At 38.9% G+C, this 17693-nt stretch overlaps 21 non-coding genes across 21 annotated transcripts; all 21 read left to right on the top strand.

The window, feature by feature from the left end:
- Positions 1–184: 184 nt before the first annotated feature.
- On the top strand, positions 185–257 carry TRNAK-UUU (transfer RNA lysine (anticodon UUU)). The gene has a single exon. It is a non-coding gene; the product is annotated as a tRNA-Lys (tRNA).
- Positions 258–1114: 857 nt separating this feature from the next.
- On the top strand, positions 1115–1187 carry TRNAK-UUU (transfer RNA lysine (anticodon UUU)). The gene has a single exon. It is a non-coding gene; the product is annotated as a tRNA-Lys (tRNA).
- A 339-nt stretch (positions 1188–1526) lies between these two features.
- On the top strand, positions 1527–1617 carry TRNAR-UCU (transfer RNA arginine (anticodon UCU)). The gene is given in 2 exon segments: positions 1527–1563; positions 1582–1617. It is a non-coding gene; the product is annotated as a tRNA-Arg (tRNA).
- A 1226-nt stretch (positions 1618–2843) lies between these two features.
- TRNAK-UUU (transfer RNA lysine (anticodon UUU)) lies at positions 2844–2916 on the top strand. The gene has a single exon. It is a non-coding gene; the product is annotated as a tRNA-Lys (tRNA).
- Positions 2917–3255: 339 nt separating this feature from the next.
- TRNAR-UCU (transfer RNA arginine (anticodon UCU)) lies at positions 3256–3346 on the top strand. The gene is given in 2 exon segments: positions 3256–3292; positions 3311–3346. It is a non-coding gene; the product is annotated as a tRNA-Arg (tRNA).
- Positions 3347–4563: 1217 nt separating this feature from the next.
- TRNAK-UUU (transfer RNA lysine (anticodon UUU)) lies at positions 4564–4636 on the top strand. Its single transcript has one exon. It is a non-coding gene; the product is annotated as a tRNA-Lys (tRNA).
- Positions 4637–4975: 339 nt separating this feature from the next.
- On the top strand, positions 4976–5066 carry TRNAR-UCU (transfer RNA arginine (anticodon UCU)). The gene is given in 2 exon segments: positions 4976–5012; positions 5031–5066. It is a non-coding gene; the product is annotated as a tRNA-Arg (tRNA).
- Positions 5067–6703: 1637 nt separating this feature from the next.
- On the top strand, positions 6704–6794 carry TRNAR-UCU (transfer RNA arginine (anticodon UCU)). Its single transcript is given in 2 exon segments — positions 6704–6740; positions 6759–6794. It is a non-coding gene; the product is annotated as a tRNA-Arg (tRNA).
- A 1217-nt stretch (positions 6795–8011) lies between these two features.
- On the top strand, positions 8012–8084 carry TRNAK-UUU (transfer RNA lysine (anticodon UUU)). The gene has a single exon. It is a non-coding gene; the product is annotated as a tRNA-Lys (tRNA).
- Positions 8085–8423: 339 nt separating this feature from the next.
- Positions 8424–8514, top strand: TRNAR-UCU (transfer RNA arginine (anticodon UCU)). Its single transcript is given in 2 exon segments — positions 8424–8460; positions 8479–8514. It is a non-coding gene; the product is annotated as a tRNA-Arg (tRNA).
- Positions 8515–9739: 1225 nt separating this feature from the next.
- Positions 9740–9812, top strand: TRNAK-UUU (transfer RNA lysine (anticodon UUU)). Its single transcript has one exon. It is a non-coding gene; the product is annotated as a tRNA-Lys (tRNA).
- Positions 9813–10151: 339 nt separating this feature from the next.
- On the top strand, positions 10152–10242 carry TRNAR-UCU (transfer RNA arginine (anticodon UCU)). Its single transcript is given in 2 exon segments — positions 10152–10188; positions 10207–10242. It is a non-coding gene; the product is annotated as a tRNA-Arg (tRNA).
- Positions 10243–10538: 296 nt separating this feature from the next.
- Positions 10539–10611, top strand: TRNAK-UUU (transfer RNA lysine (anticodon UUU)). The gene has a single exon. It is a non-coding gene; the product is annotated as a tRNA-Lys (tRNA).
- Positions 10612–11468: 857 nt separating this feature from the next.
- On the top strand, positions 11469–11541 carry TRNAK-UUU (transfer RNA lysine (anticodon UUU)). The gene has a single exon. It is a non-coding gene; the product is annotated as a tRNA-Lys (tRNA).
- Positions 11542–11880: 339 nt separating this feature from the next.
- Positions 11881–11971, top strand: TRNAR-UCU (transfer RNA arginine (anticodon UCU)). The gene is given in 2 exon segments: positions 11881–11917; positions 11936–11971. It is a non-coding gene; the product is annotated as a tRNA-Arg (tRNA).
- A 1629-nt stretch (positions 11972–13600) lies between these two features.
- Positions 13601–13691, top strand: TRNAR-UCU (transfer RNA arginine (anticodon UCU)). The gene is given in 2 exon segments: positions 13601–13637; positions 13656–13691. It is a non-coding gene; the product is annotated as a tRNA-Arg (tRNA).
- Positions 13692–13986: 295 nt separating this feature from the next.
- TRNAK-UUU (transfer RNA lysine (anticodon UUU)) lies at positions 13987–14059 on the top strand. Its single transcript has one exon. It is a non-coding gene; the product is annotated as a tRNA-Lys (tRNA).
- Positions 14060–14916: 857 nt separating this feature from the next.
- On the top strand, positions 14917–14989 carry TRNAK-UUU (transfer RNA lysine (anticodon UUU)). The gene has a single exon. It is a non-coding gene; the product is annotated as a tRNA-Lys (tRNA).
- Positions 14990–15328: 339 nt separating this feature from the next.
- Positions 15329–15419, top strand: TRNAR-UCU (transfer RNA arginine (anticodon UCU)). Its single transcript is given in 2 exon segments — positions 15329–15365; positions 15384–15419. It is a non-coding gene; the product is annotated as a tRNA-Arg (tRNA).
- A 1226-nt stretch (positions 15420–16645) lies between these two features.
- On the top strand, positions 16646–16718 carry TRNAK-UUU (transfer RNA lysine (anticodon UUU)). The gene has a single exon. It is a non-coding gene; the product is annotated as a tRNA-Lys (tRNA).
- A 339-nt stretch (positions 16719–17057) lies between these two features.
- TRNAR-UCU (transfer RNA arginine (anticodon UCU)) lies at positions 17058–17148 on the top strand. The gene is given in 2 exon segments: positions 17058–17094; positions 17113–17148. It is a non-coding gene; the product is annotated as a tRNA-Arg (tRNA).
- The last annotated feature ends 545 nt before the right edge of the window (positions 17149–17693 follow it).

Below are 17693 nucleotides of genomic sequence, written 5' to 3'. Positions count from 1 at the left end.
GTTCCGTCATCAGCTACGGGTGAGCTGTGCTGATGACGAAACCGTTCCGTCATGACTCCGCCCGCGCAAGGCGTAGTCAGCACAGGCGGAAAATACGCCCCGCACGCAAGGGGTTAAAAAACGTAGTGATAGTTGGGACACTTCCTAATGTTGATAATGTCATTTTGTGTATTGCTGCCTCAGAGCCTGGATAGCTCAGTCGGTAGAGCATCAGACTTTTAATCTGAGGGCCCAGGGTTCAAGTCCCTGTTCAGGCGGCTTGGTTAAAGAAAATGTATATCAATTGCATACTCTTTTCAGGATCCAATGAATGGGAATTCCAATTACAGATGGTTCAAAAAAGTCTTGATCGAGTCCTTACATACCCATCTGTGCTCTACTTTCTTTGACAAGGGTTAAGAAGACTTACCCAAACTGTATCATGTAGTTTGACATGTTGATTATCTTTTATCCAATTCAATGTTCAAAATGTAAGCTAGTGTCCGATTAATTTGATAAAGTTGGTCAACAACTTATAGGTCATCTTTTTATTTGTGAATCTCTGATCACCTTGTTGAATCAGGTCGGATCTCTGGTGCAATGGATTGCGGCTTGGAGTCCTAGGCGAATGTAGCAAAAGCATTCAAACGCTAAGGGTTCGAACACCAACTGGGTCAATTTTATCCCTCCTCTATTTTATAACTAATTGAAACAGTAACCAGCAATCCTGCTTCTCCATCACCAGAAACATTTACCAAAATGGCAGTGAAAGAAAGTCTACTTAAACAGAGACTGTTTGCTTTGAAAATGTTGCATAGTCTATGCCCAAGAGGAAATTCCCAATGATACTGCTGAAAATGTAATTTAGGAGTTAGTAATAGTATTTGGCCCTTTATTAATTTCACAGTGTCATTTTAAACACGTGATTTCTATGTCATCCGAAAATGAGATAGTACAAATTTCCGGAGTTATAATGGATTACGTGTGCTGCTGAAATTTCAAATGCTTAAAATATCAATTCATTATTAAACTCTAGAATATTGATTGCTAATATATGTAATTATATAAATATACAAAGTGTAGGTCAGTGTACGTCCACATTTGTTTAGCTGATTTTAAGGTAGAGTATAGCAGAGCCTGGATAGCTCAGTCGGTAGAGCATCAGACTTTTAATCTGAGGGTCCAGGGTTCAAGTCCCTGTTCAGGCGGTTGTTTCCTTTAAAGAAAAAGTACTCTAATTGTATGCTCTTTTTGTGGACCCCTGCATGACGAATAAGATATTCCATTACTAAAATTGCAAAAACGTCTTTCATGGAGTTGTGAAATACACATCTGTCTCACATATTATGTGCCATTTGACTAAACTTAAGTCGTACGTAGATTTACCAATGGTATCATGTAGTCTGAGACGGTGAATATCATTTCACCAATTCAATATTCAAAATATAGCCATGGTTATAGTATCAAATGAACTTTATAAAGCTGATCAACAGCTAATAGCTCATTATTTCATTTCAGAACATCTCTGCACCTCATTATAGCAGATTGGCTCTGTTGCGCAATGGATAGCGCATTGGACTTCTAGGTGAATGTAAAAAAGATATTCAAAGGTTGTGGGTTCGAATCCCACCAGAGTCAGTTTTATCCCTGTTATCCTGTTATCCCAAGTACCAATTCATTATTATATTCTCTGTATTTAGTACTAATACCGGCAACCATCTTAACCCCTTGCGTGCTGATGACAGAACGGTTCCGTCATCAGCTACGGGTGAGCTGTGCTGATGACGAAACCGTTCCGTCATGACTCCGCCCGAGCAAGGCGGAGTCAGCACAGGCGGAAAATACGCCCCGCACGCAAGGGGTTAAAAAAACGTAGTGATAGTTGGGACACTTCCTAATGTTGATAATGTCATTTTGTGTATTGCTGCCTCAGAGCCTGGATAGCTCAGTCGGTAGAGCATCAGACTTTTAATCCGCGGGTCCAGGGTTCAAGTCCCTGTTCAGGCGGCTTGGGTAAAAAAAATGTATATCAATTGCATACTCTTTTCAGGATCCAATGAATGGGAAGTCCAATTACAGATGGTTCAAAAAAGTCTTGATCGAGTCCTTACATACCCATCTGTGCTCTACTTTCTTTGACAAGGGTTAAGAAGACTTACCCAAACTGTATCATGTAGTTTGACATGTTGATTATCTTTTATCCAATTCAATGTTCAAAATGTAAGCTAGTGTCCGATTAATTTGATAAAGTTGGTCAACAACTTATAGGTCATCTTTTTATTTGTGAATCTCTGATCACCTTGTTGAATCAGGTCGGATCTCTGGTGCAATGGATTGCGGCTTGGAGTCCTAGGCGAATGTAGCAAAAGCATGCAAACGCTAAGGGTTCGAACACCAACTGGGTCAATTTTTTCCCTCCTCTATTTTATAACTAATTGAAACAGTAACCAGCAATCCTGCTTCTCCATCACCAGAAACATTTACCAAAATGGCAGTGAAAGAAAGTCTACTTAAACAGAGACTGTTTGCTTTGAAAATGTTGCATAGTCTATGCCCAAGAGGAAATTCCCAATGATACTGCTGAAAATGTAATTTAGGAGTTAGTAATAGTATTTGGCCCTTTATTAATTTCACAGTGTCATTTTAAACACGTGATTTCTATGTCATCCGAAAATGAGATAGTACAAATTTCCGGAGTTATAATGGATTACGTGTGCTGCTGAAATTTCAAATGCTTAAAATATCAATTCATTATTAAACTCTAGAATATTGATTGCTAATATATGTAATTATATAAATATACAAAGTGTAGGTCAGTGTACGTCCACATTTGTTTAGCTGATTTTAAGGTAGAGTATAGCAGAGCCTGGATAGCTCAGTCGGTAGAGCATCAGACTTTTAATCTGAGGGTCCAGGGTTCAAGTCCCTGTTCAGGCGCTTGTTTCCTTTAAAGAAAAAGTACTCTAATTGTATGCTCTTTTTGTGGACCCCTGCATGACGAATAAGATATTCCATTACTAAAATTGCAAAAACGTCTTTCATGGAGTTGTGAAATACACATCTGTCTCACATATTATGTGCCATTTGACTAAACTTAAGTCGTACGTAGATTTACCAATGGTATCATGTAGTCTGAGACGGTGAATATCATTTCACCAATTCAATATTCAAAATATAGCCATGGTTATAGTATCAAATGAACTTTATAAAGCTGATCAACAGCTAATAGCTCATTATTTCATTTCAGAACATCTCTGCACCTCATTATAGCAGATTGGCTCTGTGGCGCAATGGATAGCGCATTGGACTTCTAGGTGAATGTAAAAAAGATATTCAAAGGTTGTGGGTTCGAATCCCACCAGAGTCAGTTTTATCCCTGTTATCCCAAGTACCAATTCATTATTATATTCTCTGTATTTAGTACTAATACCGGCAACCATCTTAACCCCTTGCGTGCTGATGACAGAACGGTTCCGTCATCAGCTACGGGTGAGCTGTGCTGATGACGAAACCGTTCCGTCATGACTCCGCCCGCGCAAGGCGTAGTCAGCACAGGCGGAAAATACGCCCCGCACGCAAGGGGTTAAAAAACGTAGTGATAGTTGGGACACTTCCTAATGTTGATAATGTCATTTTGTGTATTGCTGCCGCAGAGCCTGGATAGCTCAGTCGGTAGAGCATCAGACTTTTAATCCGAGGGCCCAGGGTTCAAGTCCCTGTTCAGGCGGCTTGGTTAAAGAAAATGTATATCAATTGCATACTCTTTTCAGGATCCAATGAATGGGAATTCCAATTACAGATGGTTCAAAAAAGTCTTGATCGAGTCCTTACATACCCATCTGTGCTCTACTTTCTTTGACAAGGGTTAAGAAGACTTACCCAAACTGTATCATGTAGTTTGACATGTTGATTATCTTTTATCCAATTCAATGTTCAAAATGTAAGCTAGTGTCCGATTAATTTGATAAAGTTGGTCAACAACTTATAGGTCATCTTTTTATTTGTGAATCTCTGATCACCTTGTTGAATCAGGTCGGATCTCTGGTGCAATGGATTGCGGCTTGGAGTCCTAGGCGAATGTAGCAAAAGCATTCAAACGCTAAGGGTTCGAACACCAACTGGGTCAATTTTATCCCTCCTCTATTTTATAACTAATTGAAACAGTAACCAGCAATCCTGCTTCTCCATCACCAGAAACATTTACCAAAATGGCAGTGAAAGAAAGTCTACTTAAACAGAGACTGTTTGCTTTGAAAATGTTGCATAGTCTATGCCCAAGAGGAAATTCCCAATGATACTGCTGAAAATGTAATTTAGGAGTTAGTAATAGTATTTGGCCCTTTATTAATTTCACAGTGTCATTTTAAACACGTGATTTCTATGTCATCCGAAAATGAGATAGTACAAATTTCCGGAGTTATAATGGATTACGTGTGCTGCTGAAATTTCAAATGCTTAAAATATCAATTCATTATTAAACTCTAGAATATTGATTGCTAATATATGTAATTATATAAATATACAAAGTGTAGGTCAGTGTACGTCCACATTTGTTTAGCTGATTTTAAGGTAGAGTATAGCAGAGCCTGGATAGCTCAGTCGGTAGAGCATCAGACTTTTAATCTGAGGGTCCAGGGTTCAAGTCCCTGTTCAGGCGGTTGTTTCCTTTAAAGAAAAAGTACTCTAATTGTATGCTCTTTTTGTGGACCCCTGCATGACGAATAAGATATTCCATTACTAAAATTGCAAAAACGTCTTTCATGGAGTTGTGAAATACACATCTGTCTCACATATTATGTGCCATTTGACTAAACTTAAGTCGTACGTAGATTTACCAATGGTATCATGTAGTCTGAGACGGTGAATATCATTTCACCAATTCAATATTCAAAATATAGCCATGGTTATAGTATCAAATGAACTTTATAAAGCTGATCAACAGCTAATAGCTCATTATTTCATTTCAGAACATCTCTGCACCTCATTATAGCAGATTGGCTCTGTGGCGCAATGGATAGCGCATTGGACTTCTAGGTGAATGTAAAAAAGATATTCAAAGGTTGTGGGTTCGAATCCCACCAGAGTCAGTTTTATCCCTGTTATCCTGTTATCCCAAGTACCAATTCATTATTATATTCTCTGTATTTAGTACTAATACCGGCAACCATCTTAACCCCTTGCGTGCTGATGACAGAACGGTTCCGTCATCAGCTACGGGTGAGCTGTGCTGATGACGAAACCGTTCCGTCATGACTCCGCCCGAGCAAGGCGGAGTCAGCACAGGCGGAAAATACGCCCCGCACGCAAGGGGTTAAAAAAACGTAGTGATAGTTGGGACACTTCCTAATGTTGATAATGTCATTTTGTGTATTGCTGCCTCAGAGCCTGGATAGCTCAGTCGGTAGAGCATCAGACTTTTAATCCGCGGGTCCAGGGTTCAAGTCCCTGTTCAGGCGGCTTGGTTAAAAAAATGTATATCAATTGCATACTCTTTTCAGGATCCAATGAATGGGAAGTCCAATTACAGATGGTTCAAAAAAGTCTTGATCGAGTCCTTACATACCCATCTGTGCTCTACTTTCTTTGACAAGGGTTAAGAAGACTTACCCAAACTGTATCATGTAGTTTGACATGTTGATTATCTTTTATCCAATTCAATGTTCAAAATGTAAGCTAGTGTCCGATTAATTTGATAAAGTTGGTCAACAACTTATAGGTCATCTTTTTATTTGTGAATCTCTGATCACCTTGTTGAATCAGGTCGGATCTCTGGTGCAATGGATTGCGGCTTGGAGTCCTAGGCGAATGTAGCAAAAGCATTCAAACGCTAAGGGTTCGAACACCAACTGGGTCAATTTTTTCCCTCCTCTATTTTATAACTAATTGAAACAGTAACCAGCAATCCTGCTTCTCCATCACCAGAAACATTTACCAAAATGGCAGTGAAAGAAAGTCTACTTAAACAGAGACTGTTTGCTTTGAAAATGTTGCATAGTCTATGCCCAAGAGGAAATTCCCAATGATACTGCTGAAAATGTAATTTAGGAGTTAGTAATAGTATTTGGCCCTTTATTAATTTCACAGTGTCATTTTAAACACGTGATTTCTATGTCATCCGAAAATGAGATAGTACAAATTTCCGGAGTTATAATGGATTACGTGTGCTGCTGAAATTTCAAATGCTTAAAATATCAATTCATTATTAAACTCTAGAATATTGATTGCTAATATATGTAATTATATAAATATACAAAGTGTAGGTCAGTGTACGTCCACATTTGTTTAGCTGATTTTAAGGTAGAGTATAGCAGAGCCTGGATAGCTCAGTCGGTAGAGCATCAGACTTTTAATCTGAGGGTCCAGGGTTCAAGTCCCTGTTCAGGTGGTTGTTTCCTTTAAAGAAAAAGTACTCTAATTGTATGCTCTTTTTGTGGACCCCTGCATGACGAATAAGATATTCCATTACTAAAATTGCAAAAACGTCTTTCATGGAGTTGTGAAATACACATCTGTCTCACATATTATGTGCCATTTGACTAAACTTAAGTCGTACGTAGATTTACCAATGGTATCATGTAGTCTGAGACGGTGAATATCATTTCACCAATTCAATATTCAAAATATAGCCATGGTTATAGTATCAAATGAACTTTATAAAGCTGATCAACAGCTAATAGCTCATTATTTCATTTCAGAACATCTCTGCACCTCATTATAGCAGATTGGCTCTGTGGCGCAATGGATAGCGCATTGGACTTCTAGGTGAATGTAAAAAAGATATTCAAAGGTTGTGGGTTCGAATCCCACCAGAGTCAGTTTTATCCCTGTTATCCCAAGTACCAATTCATTATTATATTCTCTGTATTTAGTACTAATACCGGCAACCATCTTAACCCCTTGCGTGCTGATGACAGAACGGTTCCGTCATCAGCTACGGGTGAGCTGTGCTGATGACGAAACCGTTCCGTCATGACTCCGCCCGCGCAAGGCGTAGTCAGCACAGGCGGAAAATACGCCCCGCACGCAAGGGGTTAAAAAACGTAGTGATAGTTGGGACACTTCCTAATGTTGATAATGTCATTTTGTGTATTGCTGCCGCAGAGCCTGGATAGCTCAGTCGGTAGAGCATCAGACTTTTAATCCGAGGGCCCAGGGTTCAAGTCCCTGTTCAGGCGGCTTGGTTAAAGAAAATGTATATCAATTGCATACTCTTTTCAGGATCCAATGAATGGGAATTCCAATTACAGATGGTTCAAAAAAGTCTTGATCGAGTCCTTACATACCCATCTGTGCTCTACTTTCTTTGACAAGGGTTAAGAAGACTTACCCAAACTGTATCATGTAGTTTGACATGTTGATTATCTTTTATCCAATTCAATGTTCAAAATGTAAGCTAGTGTCCGATTAATTTGATAAAGTTGGTCAACAACTTATAGGTCATCTTTTTATTTGTGAATCTCTGATCACCTTGTTGAATCAGGTCGGATCTCTGGTGCAATGGATTGCGGCTTGGAGTCCTAGGCGAATGTAGCAAAAGCATGCAAACGCTAAGGGTTCGAACACCAACTGGGTCAATTTTTTCCCTCCTCTATTTTATAACTAATTGAAACAGTAACCAGCAATCCTGCTTCTCCATCACCAGAAACATTTACCAAAATGGCAGTGAAAGAAAGTCTACTTAAACAGAGACTGTTTGCTTTGAAAATGTTGCATAGTCTATGCCCAAGAGGAAATTCCCAATGATACTGCTGAAAATGTAATTTAGGAGTTAGTAATAGTATTTGGCCCTTTATTAATTTCACAGTGTCATTTTAAACACGTGATTTCTATGTCATCCGAAAATGAGATAGTACAAATTTCCGGAGTTATAATGGATTACGTGTGCTGCTGAAATTTCAAATGCTTAAAATATCAATTCATTATTAAACTCTAGAATATTGATTGCTAATATATGTAATTATATAAATATACAAAGTGTAGGTCAGTGTACGTCCACATTTGTTTAGCTGATTTTAAGGTAGAGTATAGCAGAGCCTGGATAGCTCAGTCGGTAGAGCATCAGACTTTTAATCTGAGGGTCCAGGGTTCAAGTCCCTGTTCAGGCGGTTGTTTCCTTTAAAGAAAAAGTACTCTAATTGTATGCTCTTTTTGTGGACCCCTGCATGACGAATAAGATATTCCATTACTAAAATTGCAAAAACGTCTTTCATGGAGTTGTGAAATACACATCTGTCTCACATATTATGTGCCATTTGACTAAACTTAAGTCGTACGTAGATTTACCAATGGTATCATGTAGTCTGAGACGGTGAATATCATTTCACCAATTCAATATTCAAAATATAGCCATGGTTATAGTATCAAATGAACTTTATAAAGCTGATCAACAGCTAATAGCTCATTATTTCATTTCAGAACATCTCTGCACCTCATTATAGCAGATTGGCTCTGTGGCGCAATGGATAGCGCATTGGACTTCTAGGTGAATGTAAAAAAGATATTCAAAGGTTGTGGGTTCGAATCCCACCAGAGTCAGTTTTATCCCTGTTATCCTGTTATCCCAAGTACCAATTCATTATTATATTCTCTGTATTTAGTACTAATACCGGCAACCATCTTAACCCCTTGCGTGCTGATGACAGAACGGTTCCGTCATCAGCTACGGGTGAGCTGTGCTGATGACGAAACCGTTCCGTCATGACTCCGCCCGAGCAAGGCGGAGTCAGCACAGGCGGAAAATACGCCCCGCACGCAAGGGGTTAAAAAAACGTAGTGATAGTTGGGACACTTCCTAATGTTGATAATGTCATTTTGTGTATTGCTGCCTCAGAGCCTGGATAGCTCAGTCGGTAGAGCATCAGACTTTTAATCCGCGGGTCCAGGGTTCAAGTCCCTGTTCAGGCGGCTTGGTTAAAAAAATGTATATCAATTGCATACTCTTTTCAGGATCCAATGAATGGGAAGTCCAATTACAGATGGTTCAAAAAAGTCTTGATCGAGTCCTTACATACCCATCTGTGCTCTACTTTCTTTGACAAGGGTTAAGAAGACTTACCCAAACTGTATCATGTAGTTTGACATGTTGATTATCTTTTATCCAATTCAATGTTCAAAATGTAAGCTAGTGTCCGATTAATTTGATAAAGTTGGTCAACAACTTATAGGTCATCTTTTTATTTGTGAATCTCTGATCACCTTGTTGAATCAGGTCGGATCTCTGGTGCAATGGATTGCGGCTTGGAGTCCTAGGCGAATGTAGCAAAAGCATTCAAACGCTAAGGGTTCGAACACCAACTGGGTCAATTTTTTCCCTCCTCTATTTTATAACTAATTGAAACAGTAACCAGCAATCCTGCTTCTCCATCACCAGAAACATTTACCAAAATGGCAGTGAAAGAAAGTCTACTTAAACAGAGACTGTTTGCTTTGAAAATGTTGCATAGTCTATGCCCAAGAGGAAATTCCCAATGATACTGCTGAAAATGTAATTTAGGAGTTAGTAATAGTATTTGGCCCTTTATTAATTTCACAGTGTCATTTTAAACACGTGATTTCTATGTCATCCGAAAATGAGATAGTACAAATTTCCGGAGTTATAATGGATTACGTGTGCTGCTGAAATTTCAAATGCTTAAAATATCAATTCATTATTAAACTCTAGAATATTGATTGCTAATATATGTAATTATATAAATATACAAAGTGTAGGTCAGTGTACGTCCACATTTGTTTAGCTGATTTTAAGGTAGAGTATAGCAGAGCCTGGATAGCTCAGTCGGTAGAGCATCAGACTTTTAATCTGAGGGTCCAGGGTTCAAGTCCCTGTTCAGGCGGTTGTTTCCTTTAAAGAAAAAGTACTCTAATTGTATGCTCTTTTTGTGGACCCCTGCATGACGAATAAGATATTCCATTACTAAAATTGCAAAAACGTCTTTCATGGAGTTGTGAAATACACATCTGTCTCACATATTATGTGCCATTTGACTAAACTTAAGTCGTACGTAGATTTACCAATGGTATCATGTAGTCTGAGACGGTGAATATCATTTCACCAATTCAATATTCAAAATATAGCCATGGTTATAGTATCAAATGAACTTTATAAAGCTGATCAACAGCTAATAGCTCATTATTTCATTTCAGAACATCTCTGCACCTCATTATAGCAGATTGGCTCTGTTGCGCAATGGATAGCGCATTGGACTTCTAGGTGAATGTAAAAAAGATATTCAAAGGTTGTGGGTTCGAATCCCACCAGAGTCAGTTTTATCCCTGTTATCCTGTTATCCCAAGTACCAATTCATTATTATATTCTCTGTATTTAGTACTAATACCGGCAACCATCTTAACCCCTTGCGTGCTGATGACAGAACGGTTCCGTCATCAGCTACGGGTGAGCTGTGCTGATGACGAAACCGTTCCGTCATGACTCCGCCCGAGCAAGGCGGAGTCAGCACAGGCGGAAAATACGCCCCGCACGCAAGGGGTTAAAAAAACGTAGTGATAGTTGGGACACTTCCTAATGTTGATAATGTCATTTTGTGTAGTGCTGCCTCAGAGCCTGGATAGCTCAGTTGGTAGAGCATCAGACTTTTAATCTGAGGGCCCAGGGTTCAAGTCCCTGTTCAGGCGGCTTGGTTAAAGAAAATGTATATCAATTGCATACTCTTTTCAGGATCCAATGAATGGGAAGTCCAATTACAGATGGTTCAAAAAAGTCTTGATCGAGTCCTTACATACCCATCTGTGCTCTACTTTCTTTGACAAGGGTTAAGAAGACTTACCCAAACTGTATCATGTAGTTTGACATGTTGATTATCTTTTATCCAATTCAATGTTCAAAATGTAAGCTAGTGTCCGATTAATTTGATAAAGTTGGTCAACAACTTATAGGTCATCTTTTTATTTGTGAATCTCTGATCACCTTGTTGAATCAGGTCGGATCTCTGGTGCAATGGATTGCGGCTTGGAGTCCTAGGCGAATGTAGCAAAAGCATGCAAACGCTAAGGGTTCGAACACCAACTGGGTCAATTTTTTCCCTCCTCTATTTTATAACTAATTGAAACAGTAACCAGCAATCCTGCTTCTCCATCACCAGAAACATTTACCAAAATGGCAGTGAAAGAAAGTCTACTTAAACAGAGACTGTTTGCTTTGAAAATGTTGCATAGTCTATGCCCAAGAGGAAATTCCCAATGATACTGCTGAAAATGTAATTTAGGAGTTAGTAATAGTATTTGGCCCTTTATTAATTTCACAGTGTCATTTTAAACACGTGATTTCTATGTCATCCGAAAATGAGATAGTACAAATTTCCGGAGTTATAATGGATTACGTGTGCTGCTGAAATTTCAAATGCTTAAAATATCAATTCATTATTAAACTCTAGAATATTGATTGCTAATATATGTAATTATATAAATATACAAAGTGTAGGTCAGTGTACGTCCACATTTGTTTAGCTGATTTTAAGGTAGAGTATAGCAGAGCCTGGATAGCTCAGTCGGTAGAGCATCAGACTTTTAATCTGAGGGTCCAGGGTTCAAGTCCCTGTTCAGGCGCTTGTTTCCTTTAAAGAAAAAGTACTCTAATTGTATGCTCTTTTTGTGGACCCCTGCATGACGAATAAGATATTCCATTACTAAAATTGCAAAAACGTCTTTCATGGAGTTGTGAAATACACATCTGTCTCACATATTATGTGCCATTTGACTAAACTTAAGTCGTACGTAGATTTACCAATGGTATCATGTAGTCTGAGACGGTGAATATCATTTCACCAATTCAATATTCAAAATATAGCCATGGTTATAGTATCAAATGAACTTTATAAAGCTGATCAACAGCTAATAGCTCATTATTTCATTTCAGAACATCTCTGCACCTCATTATAGCAGATTGGCTCTGTGGCGCAATGGATAGCGCATTGGACTTCTAGGTGAATGTAAAAAAGATATTCAAAGGTTGTGGGTTCGAATCCCACCAGAGTCAGTTTTATCCCTGTTATCCCAAGTACCAATTCATTATTATATTCTCTGTATTTAGTACTAATACCGGCAACCATCTTAACCCCTTGCGTGCTGATGACAGAACGGTTCCGTCATCAGCTACGGGTGAGCTGTGCTGATGACGAAACCGTTCCGTCATGACTCCGCCCGCGCAAGGCGTAGTCAGCACAGGCGGAAAATACGCCCCGCACGCAAGGGGTTAAAAAACGTAGTGATAGTTGGGACACTTCCTAATGTTGATAATGTCATTTTGTGTATTGCTGCCGCAGAGCCTGGATAGCTCAGTCGGTAGAGCATCAGACTTTTAATCCGAGGGCCCAGGGTTCAAGTCCCTGTTCAGGCGGCTTGGTTAAAGAAAATGTATATCAATTGCATACTCTTTTCAGGATCCAATGAATGGGAATTCCAATTACAGATGGTTCAAAAAAGTCTTGATCGAGTCCTTACATACCCATCTGTGCTCTACTTTCTTTGACAAGGGTTAAGAAGACTTACCCAAACTGTATCATGTAGTTTGACATGTTGATTATCTTTTATCCAATTCAATGTTCAAAATGTAAGCTAGTGTCCGATTAATTTGATAAAGTTGGTCAACAACTTATAGGTCATCTTTTTATTTGTGAATCTCTGATCACCTTGTTGAATCAGGTCGGATCTCTGGTGCAATGGATTGCGGCTTGGAGTCCTAGGCGAATGTAGCAAAAGCATTCAAACGCTAAGGGTTCGAACACCAACTGGGTCAATTTTATCCCTCCTCTATTTTATAACTAATTGAAACAGTAACCAGCAATCCTGCTTCTCCATCACCAGAAACATTTACCAAAATGGCAGTGAAAGAAAGTCTACTTAAACAGAGACTGTTTGCTTTGAAAATGTTGCATAGTCTATGCCCAAGAGGAAATTCCCAATGATACTGCTGAAAATGTAATTTAGGAGTTAGTAATAGTATTTGGCCCTTTATTAATTTCACAGTGTCATTTTAAACACGTGATTTCTATGTCATCCGAAAATGAGATAGTACAAATTTCCGGAGTTATAATGGATTACGTGTGCTGCTGAAATTTCAAATGCTTAAAATATCAATTCATTATTAAACTCTAGAATATTGATTGCTAATATATGTAATTATATAAATATACAAAGTGTAGGTCAGTGTACGTCCACATTTGTTTAGCTGATTTTAAGGTAGAGTATAGCAGAGCCTGGATAGCTCAGTCGGTAGAGCATCAGACTTTTAATCTGAGGGTCCAGGGTTCAAGTCCCTGTTCAGGTGGTTGTTTCCTTTAAAGAAAAAGTACTCTAATTGTATGCTCTTTTTGTGGACCCCTGCATGACGAATAAGATATTCCATTACTAAAATTGCAAAAACGTCTTTCATGGAGTTGTGAAATACACATCTGTCTCACATATTATGTGCCATTTGACTAAACTTAAGTCGTACGTAGATTTACCAATGGTATCATGTAGTCTGAGACGGTGAATATCATTTCACCAATTCAATATTCAAAATATAGCCATGGTTATAGTATCAAATGAACTTTATAAAGCTGATCAACAGCTAATAGCTCATTATTTCATTTCAGAACATCTCTGCACCTCATTATAGCAGATTGGCTCTGTGGCGCAATGGATAGCGCATTGGACTTCTGGGTGAATGTAAAAAAGATATTCAAAGGTTGTGGGTTCGAATCCCACCAGAGTCAGTTTTATCCCTGTTATCCTGTTATCCCAAGTACCAATTCATTATTATATTCTCTGTATTTAGTACTAATACCGGCAACCATCTTAACCCCTTGCGTGCTGATGACAGAACGGTTCCGTCATCAGCTATGGGTGAGCTGTGCTGATGACGAAACCGTTCCGTCATGACTCCGCCCGCGCAAGGCGTAGTCAGCACAGGCGGAAAATACGCCCCGCACGCAAGGGGTTAAAAAACGTAGTGATAGTTGGGACACTTCCTAATGTTGATAATGTCATTTTGTGTATTGCTGCCTCAGAGCCTGGATAGCTCAGTTGGTAGAGCATCAGACTTTTAATCTGAGGGCCCAGGGTTCAAGTCCCTGTTCAGGCGGCTTGGTTAAAGAAAATGTATATCAATTGCATACTCTTTTCAGGATCCAATGAATGGGAATTCCAATTACAGATGGTTCAAAAAAGTCTTGATCGAGTCCTTACATACCCATCTGTGCTCTACTTTCTTTGACAAGGGTTAAGAAGACTTACCCAAACTGTATCATGTAGTTTGACAAGTTGATTATCTTTTATCCAATTCAATGTTCAAAATGTAAGCTAGTGTCCGATTAATTTGATAAAGTTGGTCAACAACTTATAGGTCATCTTTTTATTTGTGAATCTCTGATCACCTTGTTGAATCAGGTCGGATCTCTGGTGCAATGGATTGCGGCTTGGAGTCCTAGGCGAATGTAGCAAAAGCATTCAAACGCTAAGGGTTCGAACACCAACTGGGTCAATTTTATCCCTCCTCTATTTTATAACTAATTGAAACAGTAACCAGCAATCCTGCTTCTCCATCACCAGAAACATTTACCAAAATGGCAGTGAAAGAAAGTCTACTTAAACAGAGACTGTTTGCTTTGAAAATGTTGCATAGTCTATGCCCAAGAGGAAATTCCCAATGATACTGCTGAAAATGTAATTTAGGAGTTAGTAATAGTATTTGGCCCTTTATTAATTTCACAGTGTCATTTTAAACACGTGATTTCTATGTCATCCGAAAATGAGATAGTACAAATTTCCGGAGTTATAATGGATTACGTGTGCTGCTGAAATTTCAAATGCTTAAAATATCAATTCATTATTAAACTCTAGAATATTGATTGCTAATATATGTAATTATATAAATATACAAAGTGTAGGTCAGTGTACGTCCACATTTGTTTAGCTGATTTTAAGGTAGAGTATAGCAGAGCCTGGATAGCTCAGTCGGTAGAGCATCAGACTTTTAATCTGAGGGTCCAGGGTTCAAGTCCCTGTTCAGGCGGTTGTTTCCTTTAAAGAAAAAGTACTCTAATTGTATGCTCTTTTTGTGGACCCCTGCATGACGAATAAGATATTCCATTACTAAAATTGCAAAAACGTCTTTCATGGAGTTGTGAAATACACATCTGTCTCACATATTATGTGCCATTTGACTAAACTTAAGTCGTACGTAGATTTACCAATGGTATCATGTAGTCTGAGACGGTGAATATCATTTCACCAATTCAATATTCAAAATATAGCCATGGTTATAGTATCAAATGAACTTTATAAAGCTGATCAACAGCTAATAGCTCATTATTTCATTTCAGAACATCTCTGCACCTCATTATAGCAGATTGGCTCTGTTGCGCAATGGATAGCGCATTGGACTTCTAGGTGAATGTAAAAAAGATATTCAAAGGTTGTGGGTTCGAATCCCACCAGAGTCAGTTTTATCCCTGTTATCCTGTTATCCCAAGTACCAATTCATTATTATATTCTCTGTATTTAGTACTAATACCGGCAACCATCTTAACCCCTTGCGTGCTGATGACAGAACGGTTCCGTCATCAGCTACGGGTGAGCTGTGCTGATGACGAAACCGTTCCGTCATGACTCCGCCCGAGCAAGGCGGAGTCAGCACAGGCGGAAAATACGCCCCGCACGCAAGGGGTTAAAAAAACGTAGTGATAGTTGGGACACTTCCTAATGTTGATAATGTCATTTTGTGTATTGCTGCCTCAGAGCCTGGATAGCTCAGTCGGTAGAGCATCAGACTTTTAATCCGCGGGTCCAGGGTTCAAGTCCCTGTTCAGGCGGCTTGGGTAAAAAAAATGTATATCAATTGCATACTCTTTTCAGGATCCAATGAATGGGAAGTCCAATTACAGATGGTTCAAAAAAGTCTTGATCGAGTCCTTACATACCCATCTGTGCTCTACTTTCTTTGACAAGGGTTAAGAAGACTTACCCAAACTGTATCATGTAGTTTGACATGTTGATTATCTTTTATCCAATTCAATGTTCAAAATGTAAGCTAGTGTCCGATTAATTTGATAAAGTTGGTCAACAACTTATAGGTCATCTTTTTATTTGTGAATCTCTGATCACCTTGTTGAATCAGGTCGGATCTCTGGTGCAATGGATTGCGGCTTGGAGTCCTAGGCGAATGTAGCAAAAGCATGCAAACGCTAAGGGTTCGAACACCAACTGGGTCAATTTTTTCCCTCCTCTATTTTATAACTAATTGAAACAGTAACCAGCAATCCTGCTTCTCCATCACCAGAAACATTTACCAAAATGGCAGTGAAAGAAAGTCTACTTAAACAGAGACTGTTTGCTTTGAAAATGTTGCATAGTCTATGCCCAAGAGGAAATTCCCAATGATACTGCTGAAAATGTAATTTAGGAGTTAGTAATAGTATTTGGCCCTTTATTAATTTCACAGTGTCATTTTAAACACGTGATTTCTATGTCATCCGAAAATGAGATAGTACAAATTTCCGGAGTTATAATGGATTACGTGTGCTGCTGAAATTTCAAATGCTTAAAATATCAATTCATTATTAAACTCTAGAATATTGATTGCTAATATATGTAATTATATAAATATACAAAGTGTAGGTCAGTGTACGTCCACATTTGTTTAGCTGATTTTAAGGTAGAGTATAGCAGAGCCTGGATAGCTCAGTCGGTAGAGCATCAGACTTTTAATCTGAGGGTCCAGGGTTCAAGTCCCTGTTCAGGCGCTTGTTTCCTTTAAAGAAAAAGTACTCTAATTGTATGCTCTTTTTGTGGACCCCTGCATGACGAATAAGATATTCCATTACTAAAATTGCAAAAACGTCTTTCATGGAGTTGTGAAATACACATCTGTCTCACATATTATGTGCCATTTGACTAAACTTAAGTCGTACGTAGATTTACCAATGGTATCATGTAGTCTGAGACGGTGAATATCATTTCACCAATTCAATATTCAAAATATAGCCATGGTTATATTATCAAATGAACTTTATAAAGCTGATCAACAGCTAATAGCTCATTATTTCATTTCAGAACATCTCTGCACCTCATTATAGCAGATTGGCTCTGTGGCGCAATGGATAGCGCATTGGACTTCTAGGTGAATGTAAAAAAGATATTCAAAGGTTGTGGGTTCGAATCCCACCAGAGTCAGTTTTATCCCTGTTATCCCAAGTACCAATTCATTATTATATTCTCTGTATTTAGTACTAATACCGGCAACCATCTTAACCCCTTGCGTGCTGATGACAGAACGGTTCCGTCATCAGCTACGGGTGAGCTGTGCTGATGACGAAACCGTTCCGTCATGACTCCGCCCGCGCAAGGCGTAGTCAGCACAGGCGGAAAATACGCCCCGCACGCAAGGGGTTAAAAAACGTAGTGATAGTTGGGACACTTCCTAATGTTGATAATGTCATTTTGTGTATTGCTGCCGCAGAGCCTGGATAGCTCAGTCGGTAGAGCATCAGACTTTTAATCCGAGGGCCCAGGGTTCAAGTCCCTGTTCAGGCGGCTTGGTTAAAGAAAATGTATATCAATTGCATACTCTTTTCAGGATCCAATGAATGGGAATTCCAATTACAGATGGTTCAAAAAAGTCTTGATCGAGTCCTTACATACCCATCTGTGCTCTACTTTCTTTGACAAGGGTTAAGAAGACTTACCCAAACTGTATCATGTAGTTTGACATGTTGATT

This window comes from Lissotriton vulgaris, unplaced genomic scaffold, assembly GCF_964263255.1.
Source record: "Lissotriton vulgaris unplaced genomic scaffold, aLisVul1.2 SCAFFOLD_1527, whole genome shotgun sequence".
In the NCBI taxonomy this organism is placed as follows: domain Eukaryota; kingdom Metazoa; phylum Chordata; class Amphibia; order Caudata; family Salamandridae; genus Lissotriton; species Lissotriton vulgaris.
The sequence above is the reverse complement of the archived record's forward strand: the minus strand, read 5'-3'. Positions and strand labels throughout refer to the sequence as shown.